Raw genomic sequence first — 13,175 nt, forward strand, 5'->3', positions numbered from 1 at the left:
CTGGGCCCCACCAGGTCCTGGGATGGGTTACAGTGGGAAAATCTTCCTTTTTGTAGATCTGAAGCAAACAGTCTCTGCCTAGGGAGCTGGCTGTAAGGCAGCCCAGCTTGGAGGTGGGGTGGGGGTGGGGTGTGCAGATGGCATCACCGAGGGTAGGAGAAAACCTGTTTCAATTCTTTTCCCCTCCTTGTGGTGGCCCTTCAAGGAGAACTCTGCCATCTTCAGGAAAGGCAGCATAAGCCTGAGAGGTTGCTGATCCCTGGGACTCTAAGTTGTCTAGGGAATTAGTTCAGTCAGGCATCCTATTAGTTTCAGATGCTAATTAATTAATGAGTATGTATTTAGTGTTTCTCTTCCCAAGCACTGTGCTATTATGAGGACTGAATCTGACTTCAAAGTACTTGTTACTGAATTCAACAACCATTAATGTACCATGCACTGTGCTAAGGACCGGGGTCACACAGATAAAAAGATTGAGACCTATGCACCTGAATATGAGACCAATCCATAACAGTCAATAATGAGAAAGAATTTCCCCATGTTCCTGGCTTTAAGTTCTGTACCCCCATGCTGTGCAAGGTCTGTGATTATTTGTGTTCTATGATGAAGCTGTTTCCATGGCCTGGCTTTATCTCCACCACATTCTGCAAAAGAAAACTCTCCACTTTGGCTCACAATTGACTAGTATATGCAAATTTACACACTTTTGCTGTCATAAGACTGTTTGCCTTTCTTTCTTACCCACAGCTTAGGTCAAGGTTTGCTTTCACTTATGTCCTCAGCAAGATACCTACCTGGGAAGGAAGCACTGCCAACTTTGGTGGATTTTCTTTCCTATCTGTGGGTAGTTATGTCAGGTATATAGGACTGTGACCTCCCCCAGGTATATAGGACTGTGATCTCCCCCAGAGAATAGAGTAGAGGGGTCTGGGGACAGGGAGGGAAGAAGAATGAGATTTCCAATGACACAAAAAAAGAACACGGCACCGGTGAGTGCTTTGTCTGGAACTGCATGTCTATGTTCAGAATGCATAGGCTGAGATGGAACTGGTTGCTCAGAGACCTCATCTTGACCCAGTAAGCACCCTTTTTGGTTTTAGTATAATGGGAAATTAATACTATAGTCTTTCTCTGAGCTTTTACTATTAAAAAAATTTTTTTTTCATTCATGAGAGACAGACAGACAGGGACATAGACAGAGGGAGAAGCAGGCTCCCTGTGGGGAGCCTGATGTGGGACTTGATCCCAGGACCCCGGGATCACGACTTGAGCCAAAGGCAGATGCTCAACCCTGGAGTCACCCGAGCATCCCTATGCTTTTACTATTTAAATCCAAGTTCTTGTTCTAGGAAGACCCTGTGCTCAGTGGGTCCCACTCCCTGTCCTGTCACTTGACAAGCAGGCTGAGTTGAATGATGTCTCAGAAATCCAAGAATGTCAAGGAAAGGATCTGAGGGTCTCTGGTACTATAGTTAAGGAGTGTGGATGAACATGGGTGAGTGTGGAAGAGTGAGAAGTGGTGGAGGAAAGGAAGAAGGACTCTGGAGTTACTCCTTGAAATCATTCACCATATTGCTCCCTACCAGAGCCCCATGAAGTCAGTCCTCTGGAGTACATCCAACTAGCCACATGTTCCTTCTTTCCTCAAGTAGAGAACATAGCTGAATACATCATTTCCCTTGCGGGGTGTAAATGGGCTTGGGTCAGAACTAGGCCCAAGTTAACTCTGTCCCCAGACTCGTGTCTGCTCCTTCAACACCTGGACAACTGCCAGACCACAGGACCATAGTGTATAACAGGAATCCAGTAACGCTCTTGTGGTGTAGCTCAATTGCTCTGAAGAGGTAACAGGGATCCAGCACGTGAATCCCCTCTGATCTGAACATGGACCCCCAATTCTCCCAGGTGTCCACTTGCTATATATATATCCTTCCCCGGAACCTTCACCAATTCGAGGCAATGACTCCAAGAGCTTGGCATTAAACTTGAGGGATGGGAAGTGATGAGGGCAAAATCTGGCTCTTTGACTGGCAGACTGTGGCTATATTGAGTTTGTTGTCAACTTCCCTGAATCTCAGCTTTCTACATTACTGACGAGATCAATACTTTAAAAACATTTTAATAGCTGTATTAGAAAAATGATTCATACTCCTTGTAAAACATCCACATAATATAGAAAAGAACAAAGCAGAAACTAAAAACATTACACCAAATTTCTACACCCCAAAATAATCACTGTTAACATTTGGGGGAAAAAATCTTCCACTCACATTTATGTACATAGATATATATACATAGTTCTGTATACATACAGTTTTACATAAAATAATTTGTATTATATACACTTTTCTAGAATTTTTTTCATTTGACATTAAGAAATGAATGCCTTTTGGGGCACCTGAGTGGCTCAGTTGGTTAAGTGTCTGTCTGACTTTTGATTTCTTCTCAGGTCATGCATGATCTCAGGGTTGTGAGTGAGATTAAACACACATAAGGCTCTGTGCTGGATGTGGAGCTTGCTCAAGATTCTCTCTCCCTCTCCCCATCTCCTACTCTCTCCTTCTCTAAAAAAGAAAAAAAATCATAAAACTATGTCAGGAAAAGCAGGGATTTTGAGTGGAAGACATGATTCTGGAAAAATTTTAGTGATCTTTACTTCTATAAATAGCTCCCAATCCTATGTCGTTACTATATATATGTACATTACCTTCCACTGACATTACCTTGAATGACGAAGATATTTAGGGAAATTTCTTATTCTGAATATTCCAATGGATTTATTTCAACATTAAAATTTTGCTTCCCGGGCAGCCCCCTTGGCTCAGCGGTTTAGCGCCACCTTCAGCCCAGGGTGTGATCCTGGGGACCGGGGATTGAGTCCCACGTCAGGCTCACTGCAGGGAGCCTGCTTCTCCCTCTGCCTGTGTCTCTGCCTCTCTCTCTCTCTCTGTGTCTGTCATGAATTAAAAAAAAAAAAAAATCTAAAAAAAATTTTTTTTTGCTTCCCAAAAAGCCGTGCTCTTCTCAAAAGCATTTTTTCCTGAAAGATCCTAAGTCCACATAAGAACAGTCCCCTATGCCCTGTAGGGAAATTCCTGCTTCCAGGATCAGACCATTCCAAAGCCATCTGAGAGTTTCCCCAGTGACCAGTGGAACAACATGTAGTGTTTGGAAGGAGCAACAGTCATGTGTTACCCCTAGAGCAATGCTTGTTGCTTCTGATCCTAGGAATCTGTGTGTTCTGCTCCATCACCAACCTCCCTTCTTATGCATGAGACCTGTTGGCTCTACCTCATTCCTGTGGATAATCTCCACGCTGTAATTGGAAAAAGACCAGTATTCCCTCTTCTGGATTTTATTTATTTTTTAAAAAGATTTTTATTTATTTATTCACAGAGACACACAGAGAGAGGCACAGACACACACAGGCAGAGGGAGAAGCAGGCTCCATGCCGGGAACCCTATGTGGGACTTGATCCCGGCTCTCCAGGATCATGCCCTAGGCCGCAGGCGGTGCTAAACCGCTGCACCACTGGGCGGTGCTAAACCGCTGCACCACTGGGGCTGCCCCCTCTTCTGGATTTTAACCAGAAGTTCAGAACCTAAAAAACGAGGAAATTGCATTTTGGAAAGGTGGGCTGTCTGTACCAACTCTCTGAAATTTCCAAAGCTCACTTTCACTTGAGCAAATCTCCCAATATGTGGATTCCTTCGTGCTCTGAGTTGAACACTCTGGTTCCAGCTCTTATCGCTTTATCTGTGACAGAGCAAAGATGATCCTTAACCTGCAGCTTGGACTTTTGCAGAAGAGATTCTTCCTGTTCCCTGCTCTTGTGACATGACTAGGTGAGAGACACCTGGAATAAGTGCCAAGGTGATGGTCTGTGCGCTGCTGCAGCCGAGTGTTCAAAGCTGGGAAGGGGAGAATGGGAGAATGTTCCTTCCATCATTCTCTACTTTACCTTCATCTTTTAGTACCACTAAGTTTTCCAGTCCGCTTCCCGGAAACTATGCAACGTTGAACAGGAACAAAGAATGCAGAGTTTAAGGTTTAAAGTCTCCACTTTAGACAGGCGTTAGAGCCCCATTAACCACCTCCTCCCAGGGGACCAAAGTATGCACTGATCAGATCAAAGGGAAGAGAGCTGGCCCTAGGTATGGCTGGGAGTAGGAATGCTGGAGCTGAGGGTTCTTTAAGAAAATAAGCCATCCTGGGGCACTTGGGTGGCAGTCAGTAGAGCGACCAGTGGACTCTTGGTTTCACTCTTGGTTCCTACTCAGGTCGTGATCTCAGGGTTGTAGGATTCAGCCCCATGTCGGGCTCTGCATTAAGCTAGGAGTCTACTTGAGGTTCTCTCTCCTTCTCCTTCTGCCCCTCCAGGTCCCGCTCACTCTCTCTCAACTAAATAAATCTTAAAAAGAAAAAAAAGAAGAAAAAAAAAAAAAAACAAGCCATTCTGACCACTAGATGGCGCTAAGAGATAGCCTCCCCTGTCCTGACTAATTGCTGGTCACCTTGGGGACTTTGAGAGCGGAAGAAGATTATGTCCAACCTGGACTAAACCCCTTTTATAAAAAGGAGCTGGCAAAGAGGGCTTCCAATAGGGCATGAGACCTGACACTCGTAAAGCCCCTGAGTCTGAGCACAACGATCATAAGCATGCCAGATGAAGGCTTCGTTCATCAAAACTGATAACAGAGCGATTGGTTCCATGATAAACTATTGAGGAAAGGAGAGAGGAAGAGCCTCTATGGTTAGGTCCTCTCATTCTGTCCAGGTATTTCATGTCTTGCCATCCCTGTGAATTCTGGGGCACTCTTTGGTGCGCTCTTATAGCAATCACTCAGCCTGCAAGGTCCCCTGCAGGGGAATGCCTGTGTCCCTGAAACAGGGGGACTCCTACTCACAACCCTTGCATGTAGATCTCCACCAATCAGGTGAAGCAGCCTCTCAGAGAAAGGGAGGCTTAGGGGCACACGGAGGCCCTCCACAGTCCAGTTTGCCCAGGACTGAGCCACATGTTCCTCACTGTTCTCCCTCTCCTCCTTCCCAGTCCACAGTAGACACTCACCAAGCATGTACTGAACCTATGAAATTAGAACCCTAGCCCACCAGACCTCTCCCATGGTCTGTCATCAGCTGAAAAAGGAATAATAAAGGCCAGCATCTACTCAGCACTTGCTATATGCCAGTACTGAGCTAAGTGCCAGAACTGGAATCTGAACTCTGGAAATAGAATCCCAGAGGCAACTCACTGTTGCGCTGAGAACTCAAGTGTCTGAAGCTGCAAAAAGGAGGCCAAGGTGCCATGATCAGCTCCCTGACTGGCCTGAGTTCCTTTGGCTTCTTAGAACCCCAAAGTCTGTTCCCACATAGGCGCTGTAGACTCCTGGAGAACCTGCCTCTGACCTGAAGCTGGTCCCTTCCCAGCCCCTCCTGTCCCTTAATGCGAATCACCATTGTTTTCATCTGTGATGAAAGCTGTTGGAGAAATAAGACAGCTGGCTTAATGTTGTAAGTTCTAAATGAACAAGAACCCCACTCAGATGGCTGGATTTACCCCATTCTCATTCCCTGAGCTCTCCCTACCACCTCTTCTTCTCCTTGTCTCCCCCCACCCCCTCTGCCTGGCTCTTTCTTGCCTGGGGAGCTTGCAGCTGCACTGGACAGATCATTTTGCATTGATATATGTTGTAATTACATCAGTTCTACCCTGTGTTGCCCTCTGGGGCTATTGTTCCTCCCTGAGAAGATCACTGGAAATGTTGGAATATTATGTATGACAAACCAGTCAATACCAGGCTTCCTATTGGTCTAAGGATCATGAAAATACAGACCCCTGGGCCTGCTGATCTCAATGTGTAGGGCCTCAATCTATATTTTTAGTCAGTGGCCCCAGGGCTTCATGATATAAGGTTAGATGGGGAAATCACTGCCTTCCTTCTCATTAGGATCCTTCTTGACCAGCCCCTTCCTTCCACCCATTGCTCTTTGTTAGCTTCCAAGTCTCTAGCCTTTGGGCACCTTGCTAGTCTTTTATACCCCCATTTATAAACACTTACTAGGTGCATATGATATGCCAGACATGGGGGCAGACCCTTTATCTCCATCTTTACAACTACCCTCTAAGGAAAAAATACAGATCCCTGTTTTACAAACGAATCTCTCCCTTCCCTGCTCTCTGCCTGGCTCTGTCTGGCTCTGTCTGGCTCCAGATCCCAGAGCTGGACTGGATAGATCATTAGCCATGCTCCCCACTGGGAAGACCCAGGATTCAATGGCAGGTATGCCTGGTTTTGAAGTCTGTGTCCTGAGGTCATCATCACACTTGCCACACTTTGTTTCCTCACACAGTACCTGGCAAATGGTAACTACTCCATAAATACTTGTTCCTGAATAACTGAATGAATAAATGTAAGAAGAGTCCATGCCCAAAGTTAAGACACCCCCACCCCTGCCCAACACACACACACACATGCACGTGCACATGCACATGCACACACACACACACACGCAGAATTCTGCTCTGTACCATTTCATTTCCTTCCCACCCTGCATCTCTCTACATGTCTAATCATTGCCTTCCCACCTGAATTGGGCAATGACTCTGAGCCTCTCTACCTCAGTCCATGGTTGCCCTAGCTGCTCCCAGAGATTCAGAAGTAGAAATAGTGTCCTGAATTCTCTGTGACCCAAGAGCTGCCAAGTTCTGACCCTGACTCCTGAGATAGAAGACCAGGACTGCTCCCCCCCACCCCCCACCCCACCCTCACCCCCGGCTCCTGGGATTCTGAGGCCCCTCCTCCATCTCCTCTCCCTCCCTTTTCCCTTTAGTTTCCATCCAACGACAACTGAGAACAAGGCCCTGGGGGCAGAAGAAGGGGTGCTTAATTTGGGAGGGTTTCAGTGAAGCGAGAGAGGTTTCTCTGGAACCCGGAGCCCCGCTCAGAGAAAACAAATGGTGTTGGGAAATGGGGTTTCTGGAAAGCCCAGGACTTATGGTAAGATGAATTATCAAACATTTCACCAATTCTCCTAGAGTTATTCCTGACTCTCAAGACATCTTTCTTATCTATTGCAATCTTGCCACAAAGCCAGCTCCTTGAGGTACCACCATCTCTTGACCTAGTAGAGTAGATACTAGGGACCTGGAAGAGTATCTGATAAACATTAGACCTCCAGCAAATATTTGTTCAAAGAATGAATAACAAAAACTACCATTTATACAGCACTTGTTACATGCCAGACACAATTCTGTCTCATTTAATCCTTTCAACAACACTAAGAGGCAAGAATTGTTATTACCATCATTTGACAAATGAGGAATTAATTAAGCACTTGCTCCAAGGTTACATCAGCATAGATATGGTAAATATGGGACTTGATCTGATGTTTGGCCAGTTCCATGGCTCCCATTCTTTCCACAGTATTGCCCAGGAAACTAAGCTAAGCACAGAGTAGGATGCTGTTATATTTACTCTGTAGGAATTTATTTTTAAAATTACTTCAGTCTAAAACACGTGGTGTGTGTGTGTGTGTGTGTGTGTGTGTGTGTGTGTGTGTGTAAACTGACTCTCCTCTAACCCCTGGAGGGGTTAGTTAGCATCTGAAGTATTCTAATCAGGAATCCACACTCTAGAGGGTGGTTACATATGCACTTCAAATGGCATCAAAGCGTACACCAGCAGGCTGAACATGCTTGAGGTATGCTCGAGGTTTTCAAAATAAGGAGTTAGCCAGAAAGACGATCTGGGTCCTCACACAAATAATGTGTAGGAATCAGACCAGTCCAACTTCCTGACGCCCTTGAAGCAGGTTGTAGGAATTTTTGTGCCTGCTTGCTAATAAATGTCTCTGTAATCCGCAGAATTTTGGCCATTTTTACTATCCCACCTGTAGCAGGTTATATGGAGAAGATGAATGGTCTCCACTTTTATCTTCACCGGCTATGAGAGTAAGAACTTGATTATCACCAAAGGACCAAATTGGTTCAGACCTGGTCACAGTGAATGGCCACAAAGCCCTCTCAGAAAAGCAAAAGCGGACTCTCAGCGTCAGTGACCCAACTGAGATTTCAACTCAGAGCACACAGTGGCTTTTTCCCTCTACAGTGGTTGTCAGGCCACTGTAATAATAAGTTAACATGAAACAGGAATGAATTTTAGGTGTGATGAGTACCATTTCTGCATGGACCAGTAGAGGAGTCTAGGGGCTTAGAGCCTTTCCAGCAGGCTACCTCCAGCCTTCCTGCTCTCTCCTCTCTCTCCCACTACAGCACTGTCAAAGATGGTGCCCGAGATGGCCATTTCCTTACTTCAGTTTCGCCCTCTGCTACAGCAATTCTCTCATAAGCCTGCCTTTCCCTCCAATTCTCGAGTATTCTGACCTGAAAGGTAGGTGTGCTGAGGTAATAATTTCCCTGCTTTACCAGGACAAACTGAGGCTGGAAGCAAAGAGATGGTTTATCCGAGTTTATCACTGGGCGTCTAATGGAGTACCTAGAACAACTTAAAAGTCAGGTATCATAAATGAATGAATGAACAAATGAATGAAAGGGAAGAAGAATCAGAGGGGAGAAGAGAAGCATAAGAGTATCAGCTGATGTTACTGTCTGAATACAGTCAGTGGCCAGTTTGGCTCGCAGGCTCAGAGCCATGGAAGGATACAGAGAAGGCTGCTTAAGATAGAAAGATTGTGGAGAAAAAGAAGTGTCTCAACAGCTCAACCCTTAATTCCAGGGTTAAGTAGTGTGTGTGGGGGGGGGGGTGGGGCGGCCATAGCAATTCATCCCTGGGACGAGGTGGCATGGGGAGGGTGTGGTTGAGGGTGACAGAGGGGCCAAGCTTCCCTCACTGAAGCCCACACAGCTGCCTCTGCTGACTAGGACCATGGGGACAGGAGACACCAGAAACCCAACCAGAGTTGCGTAGGTGGGCAGAACCTATCCAGGCAGCCAGCATGGGGTGGCTGGGGTCAGACAGAGGAGGCAACATCAGCAAAGAGGGCTGGTGGGACAATCCCTAGCATTAGATGGAACACTCTGCCCTGCCTGTGATCTTCCCTGCTAGCCTGGTTATTGATTACCTGCAGCCCTGAGGAATACGAGGCTCTAGAGTTGTGGGAGGCACTCTTCTCCCTGGAGCAGAGGAAGGGATGAGCCCATTCTCCTCTAGGCATCCATTCACACTGGTGAGTATTAGGTAGAAACTAATAATAAAAATCAAAGAGCTATAAAACTCAGCTATAAAGGACATTATTGGGACAATTGGAGAAATTTTAATATGATTTGTATGGTAAACGATAGTAATATCAATGATAAGTTTCCTTGGGACGCCTGGGTGGCTCAGTGGTTGGGCGTCTGGGGTGGGGGATCGAGTCCCACATTGAGTCCCCACATCGGGCTCCCTGCAAAGAGCCTGCTTTTCCCTCTGTCTGTGTTTCTGTCTCTTTCTCCGTGTCTCTCATGAATAAATGAATAAATCCTTAAAAAAAATGGTAAGTTTCCTAAGTATGATAGTGTTAGAAGAATACTCTTGTTTTAGGAAGGTACATATTGAAGTATTCAGGGGTAAAAGGTCATGATATGTACAACTCTCAAATGGCCGAGGACAAAAATTATATATCATATTATATGTGATATATCAAAATATATAAAATATATAATATAAATAGGTAACATAAATATATAATATAATGTAATATAATATATATATGTGTAAAGACCTAGAGAGAGAGCAAATGTTGGAGCACGTTAACTGGTAAATCTAGGCAAAGAGTATATGGGTGGTTAAAGCACTATTTTTGCAACTTCAGTCAGTTTGAAATTTTCAAAATTAAAGCTAGGGGGGAAGTTTGAGGGAAAAATAGCTATCACTTATTAAACAATGATTGGATCCCAAAATTTATGTAACTCTATTATCTGATTGAATCCTCAAACCAACTCCAGAGAGAGACATTATGATTCACACATTAGAGAAAAGGAAACAGAGTCCCAGAGAGGCTAAGGAACTTGCTGGAGTTTCCAGAGCTGGTATTGAGACAGAGCCCAAAGGAAGGGAGAGGTCATAGGGAGGAGTGCAGTTGGGAGACTAAAGCCTAATGTTTCCCTGAGCCTTTCTGCCTGCTAGCAGTGTTTGAAAATCATCCATGCATATGAACTCACTTAATCCTCCCTTTCTAAAAGCTTTGAACTTTGTGATAAATCACTTAATTGGTGTGGTGGGAGGGACTGAAGAGGCACTCAACACACTGATAGAAGTGTAGATTGGTGCAGTCTCCTCTGAGGGTGATTCGACTGCATCTATTGAAATTGAAAATTCATAATGTGTTTAGAGCCAGAAATTCCACTTCTAAATATTAAACCATAAAGATAGTCATTAATGTGGGCCAAGAAGTATGTACAGATATTCACTGTAGCAAGGTACGTAATAGCCAAAGATTGGAAATATCCTAAATATCCATCATTAGGAACACTAGGGAACCCCTAAAAAACGTAAGGCATCTCTAAGTGTGCTGATATGTCACACAGAGTCAACAAATGGTAATGTTAAGGGAAAAAGGCAAGAGATGCTTTCTTAGTGCTGAAAGGGGCTATAAATAGATATACATGAATCTATCTATTTCTCTATCTCTCTATCTAGTTGACCCTTGAACAATGCCAGGGGTTAGGGGCACCAACTTCCATGTAGTCAAAAATCTGAGTATAACTTATGACTCCCCAGAAATGTAACTAGTAGTCTACTGTTGAAACCTTACTGATAACACAGTTGATTAATACATAGTTTGCATGTTATATATTAAATGCTGTATTCTTACAATAATACTGAATTTTTCTTAATTTTTTTCATATTTCTAGGTATGTGGTTCATTGGCAAGTTTTTTTAAATTTCACAAGTCTCCAAAAAATATTCCAATACATTTATTGAAAAAGATCCATGTAGGAGCTCAGTCAGTTAAGCCTCTGATTCTTTTTTTTTTTTTTTTAAGATTTTATTTATTTACTCATGACAGACACACACAGAGAGAGAGAGGGAGAGACACAGGCAGAAGGAGAAGCAGGCTCCATGCAGGGAGCCCAACGTGGGACTCAATCCCGGGTCTCCAGGATCACACCCTGGGCTGAAGGCGGCGCTAAACCACTGGGCCATCGGGGCCACCCAAGCCTCTGATTCTTGATTTTGGTCATGATCTCAGGGTCATGAGATAGAGCTCCACATTGGACTCTGCTCAGTTGGGAGTCTGCTTGAGATTCTCTCTCTCTCCCTCTGTCCCTCCCCACCCACCCACCCACCCTCACCCCCACCCCCGCCTCTAAAGTAAATAAATAAATCTTTTTTTAAAGAAAGGAAAAAGGGACGCCTGGGTGGCTCAGTGGTTGAGCGGCTGCCTTAGGCTCAGGGCGTGATCCCATGGTCCCCGGATCCAGTCCCACATCAAGCTCCCTGCAAGGAGCCTGCTTCTCCCTCTGCCTCTGTCTTTGCCTGTCTCTTTCTGTGTCTCTCATGAATAAATAAATAAATCTTTAAAAAAAAGGAAAAGGAAAAGATCCATGTATAAGTGAATCTGCACAGTTCAAATACATGCTGTCAAGGGTCAAATATATATGTGTGTGTATATATATATAAATGAATATGGATTTATGAATACTTTATGCATAAAATATGTTGAAAGGAAATTTTGTGTTTGGGGAGGAGTGATCTGGAGCATAAGGGCAGGATGGGAGGTAGACATTTTTCAGCATTAGCTCTTCCATATTATTTGAAATGTATGTGCATGATTAGCTATTCAAGGTGAATGAAGGGGGATCCTTGGGTGGCTCAGCAGTTTAGCGCCTGCCTTTGGCCCAGGGCGTGATCCTGGAGTCCTGGGATCGAGCCCCGCATCGGGCTCCTGGCATGGAGCCTGCTTCTCCCTCTGCCTGTGTCTCTGTCTCTTTCTCTATAGGGCTATCATGAATAAATAAATAAAATCTTAAAAAAAAAAAAGGTGAATGAAGGCATGAATGAATGAATGACCCTTAATAAATCCCATAAGACTTGCTTTTGGGCTACCTTAGGCATCTTCCTGAGTGTTGAAGGGATAGCAGAGACCAGTTGTCCCACAGTCTGGGGTTGATCTATCTCTATCCCCAGGAGCTCTAGTCCATTTGCAAGTTTAACCCCTGGAGTCCCATTGGCCCAGCTGAACTTTTGCCTTGGCCTCCTGAACGACTGGGACCAGCTTTCTATATCATCTGGGCTCTCAAAGTTGTGCATGAGAATTGCCTGGGGAGCTTGTTAGCTGGGTAATCTAGCAGTTTCACCTCCAGAGATTCTAATTCAAACTAGAGGTGGAGCCAGAGGGATCCTTCATCACCGCCTGGAGATAGTCTTCCAAAGCCTCTTTGGTGAAATGGCCCTGGTGGTGGTCCTCTCTGTTCAGGCCTAGACAGAGCCTACAGGGTTGGGGAAGAAAGCGGCTTTGAAATGTGGATCCTTCCTTGCAGTGTTCTCCATATTCATCTTCTTTACCAAAAGTTGGGGGTTCCAATCCCCTGTGGGTGCAGGCTTGTACTGGTGAGCCAAGGGACTGCAGGGCCTTGAAGAACAAGAGTATGAAGACTTCTCTGCAAGCTGCCCAGCAAGCAGTGTCCTGTTGGCCTTCTGGCTTCTTGGCCGGCTCTTTCAACATAAATAATGCACATACATCCATACATAAGCAAGTTACTTTCAGGGTTGTGATGACTTTTTTCCCCCCCTAAATTACAAACCAGAACATGGGTGTGGGATTGGGACAGACTGTTGGAAACAGGACTTCTGCTGCAAGCATCTGGGCGGCACAGTTTTCCCAGGTCGCCAGCACATGCTGGAACCTCCTTGGTGGTGGTGGGGGCGGGGGGCGGGGGGCGGGGGGGCACGGTCTGGTCTGCGGGGTCCCACGCTGGCCGGGCGCTGAGCGGGTCTCGGGGCTCCCCGCCGCCCTCCGCCGCGGGGAGCTGGGCGCCCGCAGACCCCGGCGCCCCGGGGACGGCCCGGCGGCGCGGAGAGCGGGGAGGCTGGAGCCCGCTGAGGTCATTTCCTGTGCCTGCCCGCGAGCCGCCCGAGGAGCCGCGGCGGCCTCGGCCTTGAAGGAGGGGGCGCGGCGCCGCGCTGCACGGGGCGCCGCGAGGCCCGGCTCGGCTTTGTGCCGCCAGCCC

This window comes from Vulpes vulpes, chromosome 6, assembly GCF_048418805.1.
Source record: "Vulpes vulpes isolate BD-2025 chromosome 6, VulVul3, whole genome shotgun sequence".
NCBI classification, from domain to species: domain Eukaryota; kingdom Metazoa; phylum Chordata; class Mammalia; order Carnivora; family Canidae; genus Vulpes; species Vulpes vulpes.